Raw genomic sequence first — 13,445 nt, 5'->3', positions numbered from 1 at the left:
GGCTATGGTTGAATTACAGGTGAGGAGAAAAAAAAGTGGCTAATATTGAACACAACTAACAAAAGTTCTATTGTTTTATTTAGTTGTAGACTAAACTTATGGTCCATGAATAGTCTAAAAATGAATAACAAAAAAAAAAAAAAAAAAAAAAAAAAAAAAATGAAAACTCTTACTAACTTGGACCTAGTTTGATCATTTCTAAAACTTGGGCTGATCTTCACGATCCTAACTGGGTTTCATGTTTTTTTTACTCGACTCAGATGACTAGCCCAAGTCAAAACCTTATTCTTCAACAATTGAATATTGAATTTCCTCCAATTAGAATTATGTAATTTTGTTTCGCATTAGAAATTATCACCCCTAAGGCTCCGTTTGGTTGCAATGGGAATTTAAAGGAAAGGGAAGTGACATTTTCATACTTTAAAATAAATGTTTATAATCATTACCCCATATGATTGTATAAATTACTTAATTTTTTTAACCATATTTAGTAATGATGCATTTTACATGTAAATTTTATTTTATATATTATAGCAAAGGGTTTTGGATGCAAAGTAAAGTGAAATTTTATAACAAAATGTGGAATGATTTGAAGTTAATATTAAAGTCATATGGGTAATGATTACATATATTTCTTTTTTGAAGTAAAAAAATTTTCTTTTCCTTCCCTGCCCTGCCCTGTCCGGCCCGGCCCGGCCCGGCCCTTTCCTTTAATTTTTTTTACAATCAAACATAGCCTAAGTAAAAATATAAAATAGATTACTGATTAAATTTTGGGTAATTTACAACGCCACCCCCTGGAGAATGCCAATATTAGAGGGACACCCCCTCTCTTTCACCAAATTGGACTTAGACCCCCTACCGTCAGTCAACGTTACATAATATACCAATAATGCTGACATCAGCAGTTAATATTTTTTCTAAATTCCATTTTGCCCTTCAAAATAATGGAGTACAAAAATTGCCCTTAATGGTTCTATTCCCAAGTCAGCCTCAATGAGTTGAGAAGAAGAACGGGTAGGCTTGCAGATCGGCGACTGCGAACACTCTTTCGACGACGGCGACGACGGCGACTACGGCAGCGAACCCCCTCCAGCTACTACGGCGGCGAACCCCCTCCAGCGACTACGGCGGCGAACCNATATACCAAGAATGCTGACATCAGCAGTTAATATTTTTTCTAAATTCCATTTTGCCCTTCAAAATAATGGAGTACCAAAATTGCCCTTAATGGTTCTATTCCCAAGTCAGCCTCAATGAGTTGAGAAGAAGAACGGGTTGGCTTGCAGATCGGCGGCTGCGAACACTCTTTCGAAGACGGCGACGACGGCGACTACGGCAGCGAACCCCCTCCAGCGACTACGGCGGTGAACCCCCTCCAGCGACTACGGCGACGAACCCCCTCCAGCGACTACGGCGGTGAACCCCCTCCAGCGACTACGGCGGCTGCGAACACTCTTTCGACGACGGCGACTACGACAGCGAACCCCCTCCACGACGGCATATGCAGGTTCGTGGGTCTATCTTCGGCGTCTCGTTGAGCACACAAAATCCCAATAGAGAACTAGAGATCAAAATGGGGAAAATAGAGAAGAGAAAAAAAAAAAAACAAAAAAACAAAAACAAACAAAAATATCTTCTCGCCTGCGACAGAAACTGGATGGGAAGCACTACTCGCCGGGGACAAAAGGAGAAGTATTTTCCGGCGACTGCCCTCTCTATCTCTGCTGGAACTCGTCTGAACCCTTGGTCGCAGGTAGGGAGAAGAGGAGAGAAGGAGAGAAAGAGAGAAGGAGAGAAGGAGAGAAGGAGAGAAGGAGAGAAGGAGAGATAAAAGGGTAAGGAGGGGTATTTTTGGGATAATGAAAAATGTCTAATTTATCAGTTTTTACTCATAAGGGCAAAAACGTCATTTCAAAGCATCATATAACGTTGACTGACAGTAGGGGGTCCGAGTCCAATTTGGTGAAAGAGAGGGGGTGTCCCTCTAATATTGGCATTCTCCAAGGGGTGGCGTTGTAAATTACCCTTTTTTTAAACATTTATCACCGATACATGCGGTTATATATATGCAGATGGTTATCACCATGATACATGCGGTTATACAGGTATAAAAACTCTAACTAACACTAACAACCTCACTAAGTAACAACACTAGAGCTACACACAGTTGGAGATTTAGGTGTATTGTGTATTAAAAGGATTTTTATTTTAAATGTATTATGTATTAAATGGATTTTTATTTTAAATGTATAATGTATTAAATGGATTATGCGAGTTCAGGAAATAGGTATCGCAGGATATCACGGGAGATGCTCTTTCGTCGGCTGATACTGGTTCAGATACTTACTCTTCGGCGAGAGGCCTAATCGAAGGAGTTGTTCTAGTCGTCAATCTCGGCTTGGTAGGCTCGATTGTCAGTACAGTGGTATGAAAAACTCGGTTAACTCGGCAGGCCTGGTACAGTTTGGTACGGTTGGATTCACAATTACATCTATTTTTAATTCATTGTGATCCAAAACATGCAGCGGCAACTCGAAGTTCCACTACTTGGAGTTCATCTCCTTCTTTTATTTTGTCTGATTTAGAATGGGATTTGCAGTATAGACCTCGTTATAGGTTCTTGTAATTTCTAAGCTTTGGATCTCTGCTTTGTTGATGGCCATGCCAAGGTGAAGCAGGGTTTTGAAGTGGTTTTGTACCTCTCATTCTTTCATTATTTTTATAAAATTGCTAACTTTTAGCCAAAAAAAAAAGAAAAGACGTCCATGATATCCTGTCTCTTACCAACTGCAAACCTAGAGAGTTAGGTCTCTTTTCTTTAGAGAAGGAAATCCGAAGCATTAAAAGATCAAAAGAAAGAGCTCGGAAAGAGTAAATAAGCCCTACGTGAAGAAAATAGCAGGAAGAACGGTTGATCATTCAGAATACCCCAGGGACCCTGAATGGTGCCAGTGAGAACTATCTACATTAGGAATGGTTGCCCTAAGATAAGAGAAGGTCATACTCAAATCCTTCAATGATGATGCTGCTTAGCTTAAGGCTTTGACTTTTGATGTAGATAAAAAATCCATGCACGATGTGCGTAGCCTTAAGGGTAGGCAGTAACATCTGCAGTGAAGATCCCCTCACTGTATCTCTGCCAGTATTTTCTTCGGACCAGTTTTGAATGGATGCAGTTGAGGTCGAATCCCGAGTCGACGAGTGTTGGACAATTCTTGAACCAGCGTCCTCATGTCTTGATATCTACTTTTACAATCCATCGTTGTGATAAATGATTGACAAACAGTCTTTCCTAACTATCACCAGCGTTGTATTCTGCCTCATCAGCCAAGGATGGAACACACATCTTCATGTTATTGTCTATGTAATGTCTGTCTATCGTGGCAATAATGATACATAATTCATAAGATATAGAGAGGTGAGACCAACTCCTGGGGAATTCTCAATGGATAATGGAAGGGGAGTGCTAGTTCCCCCTCTTCTAGTTCCAGATTGACAGTTAGGTCAGGTTTCAGGGAGGCATTGATTGCTTGCTCGTATTGGTTTCATACCGGATCAGATGTAGGTGGCCTGAAAAAATTAGTTCCGCTCTTCTCTCTCCGGGGTCGACATTCTTCATCAATGAGAGGAATAATCACTTCTCTCGCATGTCAGGAATATGAATTGCTACACAAAATCTGTAGCAAAAATCTTCACCTATAGGTTTTGCTAACAAAAATCCGCAACTACAGGTTTCACAAATAAAAAATCTGCAACGAAAATCCACAGTTATAGAATTTGATGTAGAAAAATTCGCAGCTCAAATCTATAGTTACAAATTTCATTATAATAATTCTGAAGCCAAATTCCGGAACTATAGATTTTGCTACACAAAATTCTGTAACTTCAAAGTTGCAGCTACAAATTTTGGGGCCCAAAATTCTGCAGTTAAAACCTGCAAAATTTTGATGCCTAAAAAATCCACAACTACAAGACCACAATTACAAATTTAGGGCACAAAATTCTACAGCTAGAATCCACAAATATAGATTTCCTGGGAAAAAAACATGTAGCTAAAACATTGCAGCTACAACAACTACAAAAGTGCAGCTGCAAATGCAGATAGAAAACCAAAGTTTACTGCGAAAAAATCCAAGTTATAGGCGTTATTTGTTGCAGTGAATTAGGTTTAAGCATCCTGGTTTGTCCCCCCTTCATCATCAAAAAGAGTGGAAGGTTGGGACAGGATGCATCTTCCGGAGTCTTTTGTAGTTAATGTTTGAAGTAAAGAATGACTATGACTAAAAAAAATGAGAGAGAATGCAGGTGTGTAAAATCTCACAACCTCCACAGTAGGATCTGGTGAAGATGAGAAGCTAAACCATGATGCGAAAGATAATCTTGTATAAAAAATTGTAAAGGCTAAGGGAGAGAGTCACATCTAAGAAATGGAACAGAATGGTCAGTATCAACCAGATCGGAACAGTATTGGCCTTGATTGATCCTTGATCATGACCTTTCTGATCCTGATCTACATGTATGGTCCAAATATAAAATCTTAATAAAAATTAATTTAAAAAACAAAACAAGGGTAGATCTGTCCAATACGGTCCGATCCAGAACAATCCAAAATGGTATAGATCTTGACTAATCCCGTGACCGTTCTCAAGTTTTAGAACCTTGGTCACCAATGGAAGATGGAAATTGAACCTTGGAATCAGAACAATAAAAGTTTGATGAAATTCAAGCATAGTTGGAAAACTAGGTTTTGACTCGGGTGAGTCACCTAAGTCGAGTAAAAACAAATCATAAAACCTAGTTAAGAGTCATAGAGACTTGCCAGGCTTAAAAAATGACCAGACTCAGTCTTGGTCAGTTCGATTGTCTCTTAAATCTATAATTTTTTCTAGGTAAAAATATATCACAGGTTTGGGTCATTTATCTTGCTCCTTTGGTTCTCCCATTTTTTTCTATGGGCTACTCTCCTTCTTATATTTTCTCCACTTCTACCTCTGTAAATATGCCCATTACAACAATCAGAGTTCATCATCTTGATGCCGAAAAATATAGAGAAGTAGGAGGTAATGCAAGTGGCTGTTTAAAGCAAAAAAACCCACCACCCAAAGGAAATCCACCTAAGGATAAGAGACCCAAGAAGAACTACTTCTCAAAGGCCAAATGTAATATCCCATCCCAATATTTATTAATAAATACTTAATGTTGTATTGTACCATGTAGGAACAATCAAAACTTCTCGCTCTCAGTTGATTTGCGAGACTTTTGGACAACAAGCTAAATGGAAATTACCCTCATTGAGTTGTTACTAGTAAAGACTCTAGGACGATTTTCTTATTGTACTTTTAATTTGGGTTAATTGCCATCAAAGGACTAGTAGCCTAATGGTGATTTAGTGACTTCATAAGGGGGAGGTCTTAAGTTCAAGCCAACCTACCTCTATACTTTAAGTGAGACTTCTCATATTTTGGTTTGCAATAGGGATGAAACAGGGCCGGGTTGGGCTAGTTTCTTAAAACCCAGGCCCAACCCTACCGGGCTCATGCCAACCTAATCCGGCCCTAATTGATCGGCCAAGTTTTGTCCATGTGTCCTATGCATTTAGAAAAAAAAAAAAGAAGCACCAATAGATCAAATGATCAATATACAATTAAAATTATGATGTGCAGCACAATAATAGGTGGTCAGGACACCTAGCCATAAGAATCAATGACCCAAATTCCATTATTCAAAATAAAAGGATAGGGTGATAGCCCTAAATTATATTACATAAATAATTGTTAAAATCAGGGCCGGGTTGGGTAGATCCGGGCTTAGGTTGTGGCCCTAACACAGGGTTAGTTTTTTTCAACCCTAACCCGCCCCTCAAAGTTAGAAATCTTAGCCCAAGCCCTATTCAGGCTTAGGGTGGGCCAGGGTGGGTTTGGAATCAAGGCCAAACTTAAGCCAAATGAGCGCCAATGGTCAATATACATGAAAGTCATTATTTAAGGATACCTTAAATAGTAAATTCATTATAGTATGTATTGAAGCCTATTGGCTGAACAGCGTAACTCACGATGAAATGATGATGAGTTTAGGAGAGAGAAGCTCTGAGGCGGAGGAGGGACTGCTGGTGGGTGGCGTTGCACCCCATGGGGATCGGCTACCAGACAGAGGCAAGTAGTAAAGGACTATTGATTTTTGGGGCCCGACTGTCATGCCTCTACTGGCTTCTAGGATGGATCTGGCTGATTCATCTCTGGTGGAAAAGGATCTTCATGCCCCGTGCTCAGTTGAGAAGGAGATTTAGACTGGGAAGGAGGCGATCATTGGACAGGATGGAAGAAAATAGTCCTATGCTACTGTGGCCAAAAAATCTTTGCCTAACATTGATGATTTGCTCGACCCGATTTATGCAGGATCCCTCACGAAGATCATCATACCCCAGGAGGCTTACGAAGAAAAACTCCAAACTTTTTCTTATGCTCTGATTGGCAGGGTAAATTTTTGGTATGCCTCAATGGATGATGTGAGGAATGAAGCGAATACCACTTGGAAGTTGAAAGGTAAGGTGACCTGGGCACCCCTAGGGAAAGGATATATTCTTTTCCGCTTCAAAATTGAAGGCGATATGGCCTCTATGTGGAAACAAGGGCCTATTAAGGTCAAAGGCCAGATTGTAAGATTTCAGCAAAGGTGCCTGGAATTCAGTATTCATGAAGAGCACATCAAAACCAAGTTGGTCTGGATTTGCTATCCTGAACTACCAATGAAGTATTGGCACGACAAGATATTATTATCAATGGCCAAAGCCTCAGGCAGACCGGTGGAGATTGATCGTAGTACAATGAATGCAACCATGGGGGACTACGCTCATGTTCTCGTAGAAATTGAGCTAGGAGGCACCAGCGTGGAGGAAATTTAGGTAGAAAGAAGGCAGCCGGGCAAGGATTCATTCTTCTTCTTCAAGCAGCGAATCTATGAAGATGACATTGATAGGTGTTTTTTTTTTTTTGCAAAAAATTGGGACACTCTACTGCCCAGTGCAGAGATAAGAAGAACAAGGAGAGAAAGGTGCCAATGATGGAGGATGGTGGAAACCTCTCCATAGTTGAACTTGTCCAGGCGGAAGAGGGTGGTGGTGCAGCTGTTCTTTTTGGTGGCCACATTTATGGAAGTCCTCAATTGGCAGGTAATCAAATTTCTCCTCCTATTAAGGAATCTTCCTTACATAGGACTCCTCAGCCTGCGCTAAGAGAATCTCCTAATTTTGGAAGCGCCAATCGGGTTAATCAAGGAAATATTGAAGTGATTCTGCCTATTCTCTACAACCAAGTTGAGAATACCCACGACCCTGTCATGTTGGATAATCCACTTTGGCAGTGGGTATGGATCTGGTTCTGACCCGGGTGATTCAAATTTCTCCTCTTCTAAGAGGGAGTCCCTTGCTTCTGAGCAGGATAGTGAAGAGATGGTGGAGGGTGTTGATGTTATGGAATTGAGAGTGAATGAAGCGGATTTGGCTCAGATCTCACGCACTCTACGCCCTCGACAGAACAGAGTAATGTACGCTAGTTGTCGCGAGGGTTGACATTAGTCTAGAGGTGGCAAAAGTGGGTATGGCCAAGATTGGGGTGGTGAGGAACATGTAGTTTCGGGTCTATCCTCTTCTCATATTGAGGGTGGAAGGGTGATCATCCAACACCAGGAAGTCGCAGAGCTTGACAATGCCTTGGTTAGGGTAGAGGGTGAGGCTAGAAGGAAGGGAAAGACAGTTGCAGCGACGGGGCAGACCTCCAAATCTGACCGTCAGGCTATTTCCAAGAAGTGACCTTATGCAGATCCTCTTCTGGAACATCAGAGGTATGAAGAAGGCGGTCGGTAGGCACGCCTTAAAGGACTTGATAAAGAATAAGGATCCAGACCTTCTGTGTATTGCAGAACCAATGGTGCCTGTAAGTGATTTCCCTAATTTATTTTTTAATAAATTGGGTTTTCATAATAGTTTTCTCTATAATAATAGAGCTGGTAGAATCTCTAATCTGTGGATTATGTGGAAGAGAAATTTATGTATTCCTGTGGTTGTTTCGGAGTCTGAGCAACATATCACGATCTCCCTGATTTGGGTCTCAGCCAACTGCAAGTTACTTTTGTGCATGCTGCAGTTTTAGAGTGGAGAGAAGGTCTTTATGGCAGAACTTGGTCGTGGATTCCCCTCTTTCCCCTACTCCTTGGACCTTGATTGGTGACTTTAATGCCACCCTCCAATCGCATGAAAAAAGAGGGCTTGGATCTTTCAATTTGGGTTCAACGACGAAATTCAATGCTATGGTTGATGCATACTTCATGACCTAGGTGCTATCGGTTGGGAGAAAGTATACTTGGAGCAACAACAGGAGAGTAGGGAATGTTTGTGCAGTGCTTGATAGGAGCTTTTGCAATAAAGATTGGCTGGCCAGATTTCAAGACTGCTCGCAGAAGGTTTTGCCGAGAATTGCATCTAATCATACCCCACTACTTTTATCCTCTATGATCAGTCAATGCCCTCCCAATTGTCCCTTCAGATTTCACCAATTTTGGATGGAGCATGAAGACTTCGACAGGGTGGTGGTGTCTTCCTGGTCAAAATGGATCTATGGGTCCCCTATTTTTGTTCTTATGAATAAATTAAAAAGTCTGAAAGGGGTTCTGAAGTCCTGGGCACGATCTTCCTTCCCTCACATTGACAGAGTGCTGAAAATGTGAAGACTGCCCTCTCTCAGGTTCAGGAACAGGTTGAGAGAGAAGGGATGATGAGTGACCATTTATTTTCTTTGGAGGTTGATGTGAAGATGGTTATGGTCAAGGCCCTCGAGAACCATGAACGCCTCTGGACAGAAAAGGCTAGGATAAGATGGCTGAATTTTGGTGACAGAAACTCCAAATTTTTTCACCTCTCAGTTAAGATGCGAAGAAACAAAAACATGATTAGATCTCTAAAGAAGCATGATGGGGAAATTGTGGAAGGGCAACAATAGCTGGGAGACTTTATTGTTGACTTTTATGAAACATTTCACAGAGCCACTCCAACGGTGAATCACGTGGAGCTTCTGGATTGTATTCCAAGGGTCCTTAATTAGGTTGATTGCTATAGTTTGGATTCGCTTCCCAGGAACGATGAAATAAGGATGACGGTTTGGGAACTGGATCTAGACAGCTCCCCTAGCCCTGACGGTTTCTCCGTGGATTTTTTCAGAGGTGTTGGGCCATGGTTGAGACGGAGGTGTGCAATGCGATAAGGCAGTTTTTTAGTATAAGCTTCATGCCAAATGGGATAAATTGCAATTTCCTTGTTTTAGTCCCCAAAGTAGATGGAGCTGATGCTCTGGATAAATTCAGACCCCTGTGCATGGGGATTTTTTTCTGTAAAATAATCTCCAAAGTGATGGCACTAAGATTGGAGTTCCTCATTGATTTCAAATGAATTGGGAGCCTTCCAAAAGGGGAAGATGATTCACAATAATATTAGTGTGGCTTGTGAGTTGGAAAATCTAATGTTTTCTAGGTTCTGCGCAGATTTGCTTCTCTAACAAATGGATCAATTGGCTTGAGGAGATTCTGACCTCAACAAAAATCTCTATTTTGGTGAATGGAGGTCCTTAGGGCTTTTTTGATGTGGAGCATGGTATGCGCCAAGGAGAGCCCATCTCTCTAATGCTTTTTATAATAGCAAAAGAAGTGCTTTCCAAGGGTTTGTCGTGCTTGGTTCAGAGAAAAGAGCTGAAAACGATTAATGAGCCTAGGGGCATCCCTACTTCTGGTCACATCCTCTTCACGGACGACATCTTTATCATCACCAATGCCTCCTTGAGGTATGTTTGGAATTTAAAAAATTTCTTGAAGCTATATCAAGAATTTTTTTGTCAGAGTATCAATTTTGAAAAAAGCAAAATCTTCCTTGGTAAGGTTGCCCCAGATCGCAAGCAGATCATTGCTGATAAACTGGGAATTCAGATAAGTTTTCCTACCTGATACCTATGATTCGAGATCTTTAAGGGAAGAGTGAAGAAGGAGGCCCTCTTACTTGTGTTGGACACGGTGAAGGGGCGGCTGAATGGATGGAAAAGAAATTTGTTATCAATGGCAGGGAGGACAAAATTAGTTCGCTTGGTCATCTCAAGCATTCCCAATCACAGTTTTGCTCTTCTCTTCTTGCAATGATGGAAAGGTGGATGAGGAACTTCATCTGGACAGGTGATGTGGATTCAGTAAAAAAAAATTACTGTGAAGTGGGATAGTCTCTGCAAGCCTAAGGAGGAAGGGGGGCTGAGTATTAGGAAACTCAGAGACACGAACAAGGCAATGTTGAGCAAGTTGGTCTGGAGATTAAAGCATGAAGAAACGGCTACTAGCTCCTTTTTAAAGTCGCGTTTTGTAAAGAAAAATGGTTTGCTTTCGCAAAGGAACCTACTCTTCTTCAATTGAACTGGGCGTGAAGAAGGTTTCGAGTTTCATGGATGATCATGAAATATGGATAATTGGCAATGGAAATCTGGCAAACTTATGGAAGGATAAGTGGTGGGGACCTAAGTCTATGCCGGATGAGCTATAGCAAACGGACGTATCTTCTCTACGCTATAATGCCAGGGTGGGCAATTTTATCATAAATGGAGAATGGGCTCTGCCACAGGTGTCATCGAAGGTGCTGACAAATATCTTTTCAAATATTCAGGAGGTAAAACTTCCCACAGTGAGAATGGATGACCTGTGTATTTGGAACTTGATGCCCTTGGGTGATTTTCCTACTGGTGCTGCATGGGAGGAGATTAGAAGTAAAGGCACAAAAGTGGTCTGGTGCTCGCTTGTGTGGCGGAAAGGCCTTCCACCTAGGTTCTCTACCCTAGCGTGGCGATTGGCCCATGGGAAACTCCCTATGCTGATCATATTTTTCTAAGCTATGATTTCTCGTCTTCGGTATGGAAAAAGTTTACAGACTATTTTGGAGTTGGTTGGCAGCATCATCAGTCAATTGAAGGTCTGATTATGTGGTGAAAAGGCAAGGCTAGAAGTCTAAACCTGAAAAATCCTTGGCTCACAGGGTTCTCAATCCTAGCAGCTAATTTTTGGTGGGAAAGGAATAAAAGATCTCACGAGGACTCAGCTAGGACTGATTGGTAGATTTTTGAATTTGCGCATCAAGAGCTTGCTCTATGCCTAGGTCACTCAAAAGGGGAAGTGAAATCTCCTACTGATGTTATATGCTGCAGACGACTGGGTCCACTTGTGGAAAACGTTAGCTTTTGTCCCCCTTTGGAAGTCCACTGGTGTAAGCCTTAGAGGGAATGGATTAAGATTAATGTAGATGGGAGCTCGCTAGGAAACCCAGGAAGGGCAGGTGCAGGGGGTATCGCTCGAGATGGTGAGGGGCAAGTTCGTGACTCGTTCAACATTTTTTTGGGCACTATAAAGATTTATGAGGCTGAATTTGAGGTGGTAATAGAAGGGGTTCTGATGGCCAAAGCGCTGGGGGCAAGAGGTTTGTGGATTGAATTAGATTCAGGTGTTGTGGTAGCTGCAGTTCAGAGCGATCATATTCCATGGTTTATTCTCCAAAAATGGCGATTTGCCCTCCCTTTCTTGGAGTTTATTCCCTGGAAGATCTTGCACTGCTTTCGTGAGGCTAATCCGATTGTGGGTTTCCTTGCTAAGAAGGATACAAAATCTAGGACTTTGGAATTCTCGGTGTCCTTCCCGAGACACATTGCTAAAGATTTGAAAAATGATGTATTGGATAGGCACAAATTTCGTTTCTATTAGATGTTGTTTTTTCTCTCTACTAATGGCCATGCCGAAGGTGGAGAGTTTAAGTTGCCTTAGTGGTTTCGGCATGTCTTTGTTTTTCTTTGGATGTTCTTTTATTTCTTCCCCTTTTTTAATAAATTCAAATAAAAAAAAAATCTATTGGCTAAATTGGAGGTGGAAAAGGGTCGTATCATCTTTTCACACAAATGGTGTAAGTTGTACAGTAATAAAAGATGTAAGTGTTAGAAATAATTATCCTAATATTTCAGGATACCCAAGTTTAGAGAATAATGTGGAATTTCATTGGTGCTAGTGGGTGGCCAGTAGGGGTATTAAGTACATTTCATAACTATTCGATAATGATAAAATGGAAGAACAATGAAATGAAGGGGTTTTCTTTTCCAACCTCCATTCTTGTTGTGTCAAGAGAAAGAGAACGAAAAATAAGAAGAGATTTAAGTTAGGAGGAGGAGATTAAAGAGAGGATGGAATTCAATTTTTGAAAATTCCATATTTTTTAAGTATTGTATTACTCATACATAATTAATGATAAGAATAACAAATCTACAATTTTTTTTTTTAAATAGCCTAACAACAAAATTTAGATCTTACAACACATGCCGGGTCCACAAAAATTAAAAAAGAGGGGGTGTGAATGGGATCTGGTGCAGTATAATACAGATGACTTTATTGAATTTCGAGTCAACAACAGATAATTGAAGTCAAGTGCTTATATTACATGTTAAGTTTAGCAAAAAAAAAAAAAAAAAAAAAAAAAAAAAAAAGGTGCTCACATGTAAAAAAAAAGCAAGGCAAAACCCTAAAGAGAGGGATCAGTCCAACTACGTAAGCACTTACGCAACTACAATTGCGACCGTGTATTTATATGCACCGGTCTATTTCACGTGCTAAGAAGTCTTCTCTTCTAGAATGAATCCTCCGAAACATATCTATCTCTTGTTCTCATCCACTAGTAAAACTAGACTGTCCCCTGTCGAAGACAAAAATTCTTAAACGCTGACGACACTCCAACACCACTTTACCAACAACTGGGCCCACTACCATACGATGCCTTTAATTTCTCATTTAAGCAGCAATATACCAGCATAAATGGATAAAAATCCTCTATTGTTCTGATCCTCTGTTGTTCCATGTTTTGCTAGGTGCAGCGAGCGACACGTGGATGGTGCATCATCAACGGTCAGGATTAAGAGGGCTGGTTGAGGTTGCCAAAACCGGTTTACAACTGTGGATGACTCGAACCGGTTCACCCAAAGGTTTAGAATAAGTTTTGAAATTTGAATTTCAAAACATGTAAAAGTTGGAACTCCCTCGTTGATGTGCATCTCTCTCTCTCAACCGCATCTCTCTCTCTCAACCCTCTCGTTGCATCTCTCTTGCTCACAAGTGAAAACTACCATTGGTTGAAGCTCACGAATGAATCTCCCCCTTAGTCTCTCTGTCCGACGCTCTCATTGGGTTTGAACCAGTGTGCAGCTCTGGGAGGAAAAAACCCTAGGTAGCAAGGTTCCTCTTCACGAAGCTCGCGTGTTTGCTCTGCGAAGGTTTCATACTACTCACGAAGCTCGCTCATTGCAAGCTTGAAAGATTCTCTCCCTTCTCACAACCCTCTCTCTGCGACCGAAGGAGTAGGAGTGGGTTTCTCTGCGAACGAAGGTCGCGGT

The sequence above is a fragment of the Macadamia integrifolia genome, chromosome 10, assembly GCF_013358625.1.
Source record: "Macadamia integrifolia cultivar HAES 741 chromosome 10, SCU_Mint_v3, whole genome shotgun sequence".
NCBI classification, from domain to species: Eukaryota; Viridiplantae; Streptophyta; class Magnoliopsida; order Proteales; family Proteaceae; genus Macadamia; species Macadamia integrifolia.
Note: the sequence above shows the minus strand (reverse complement) of the source record.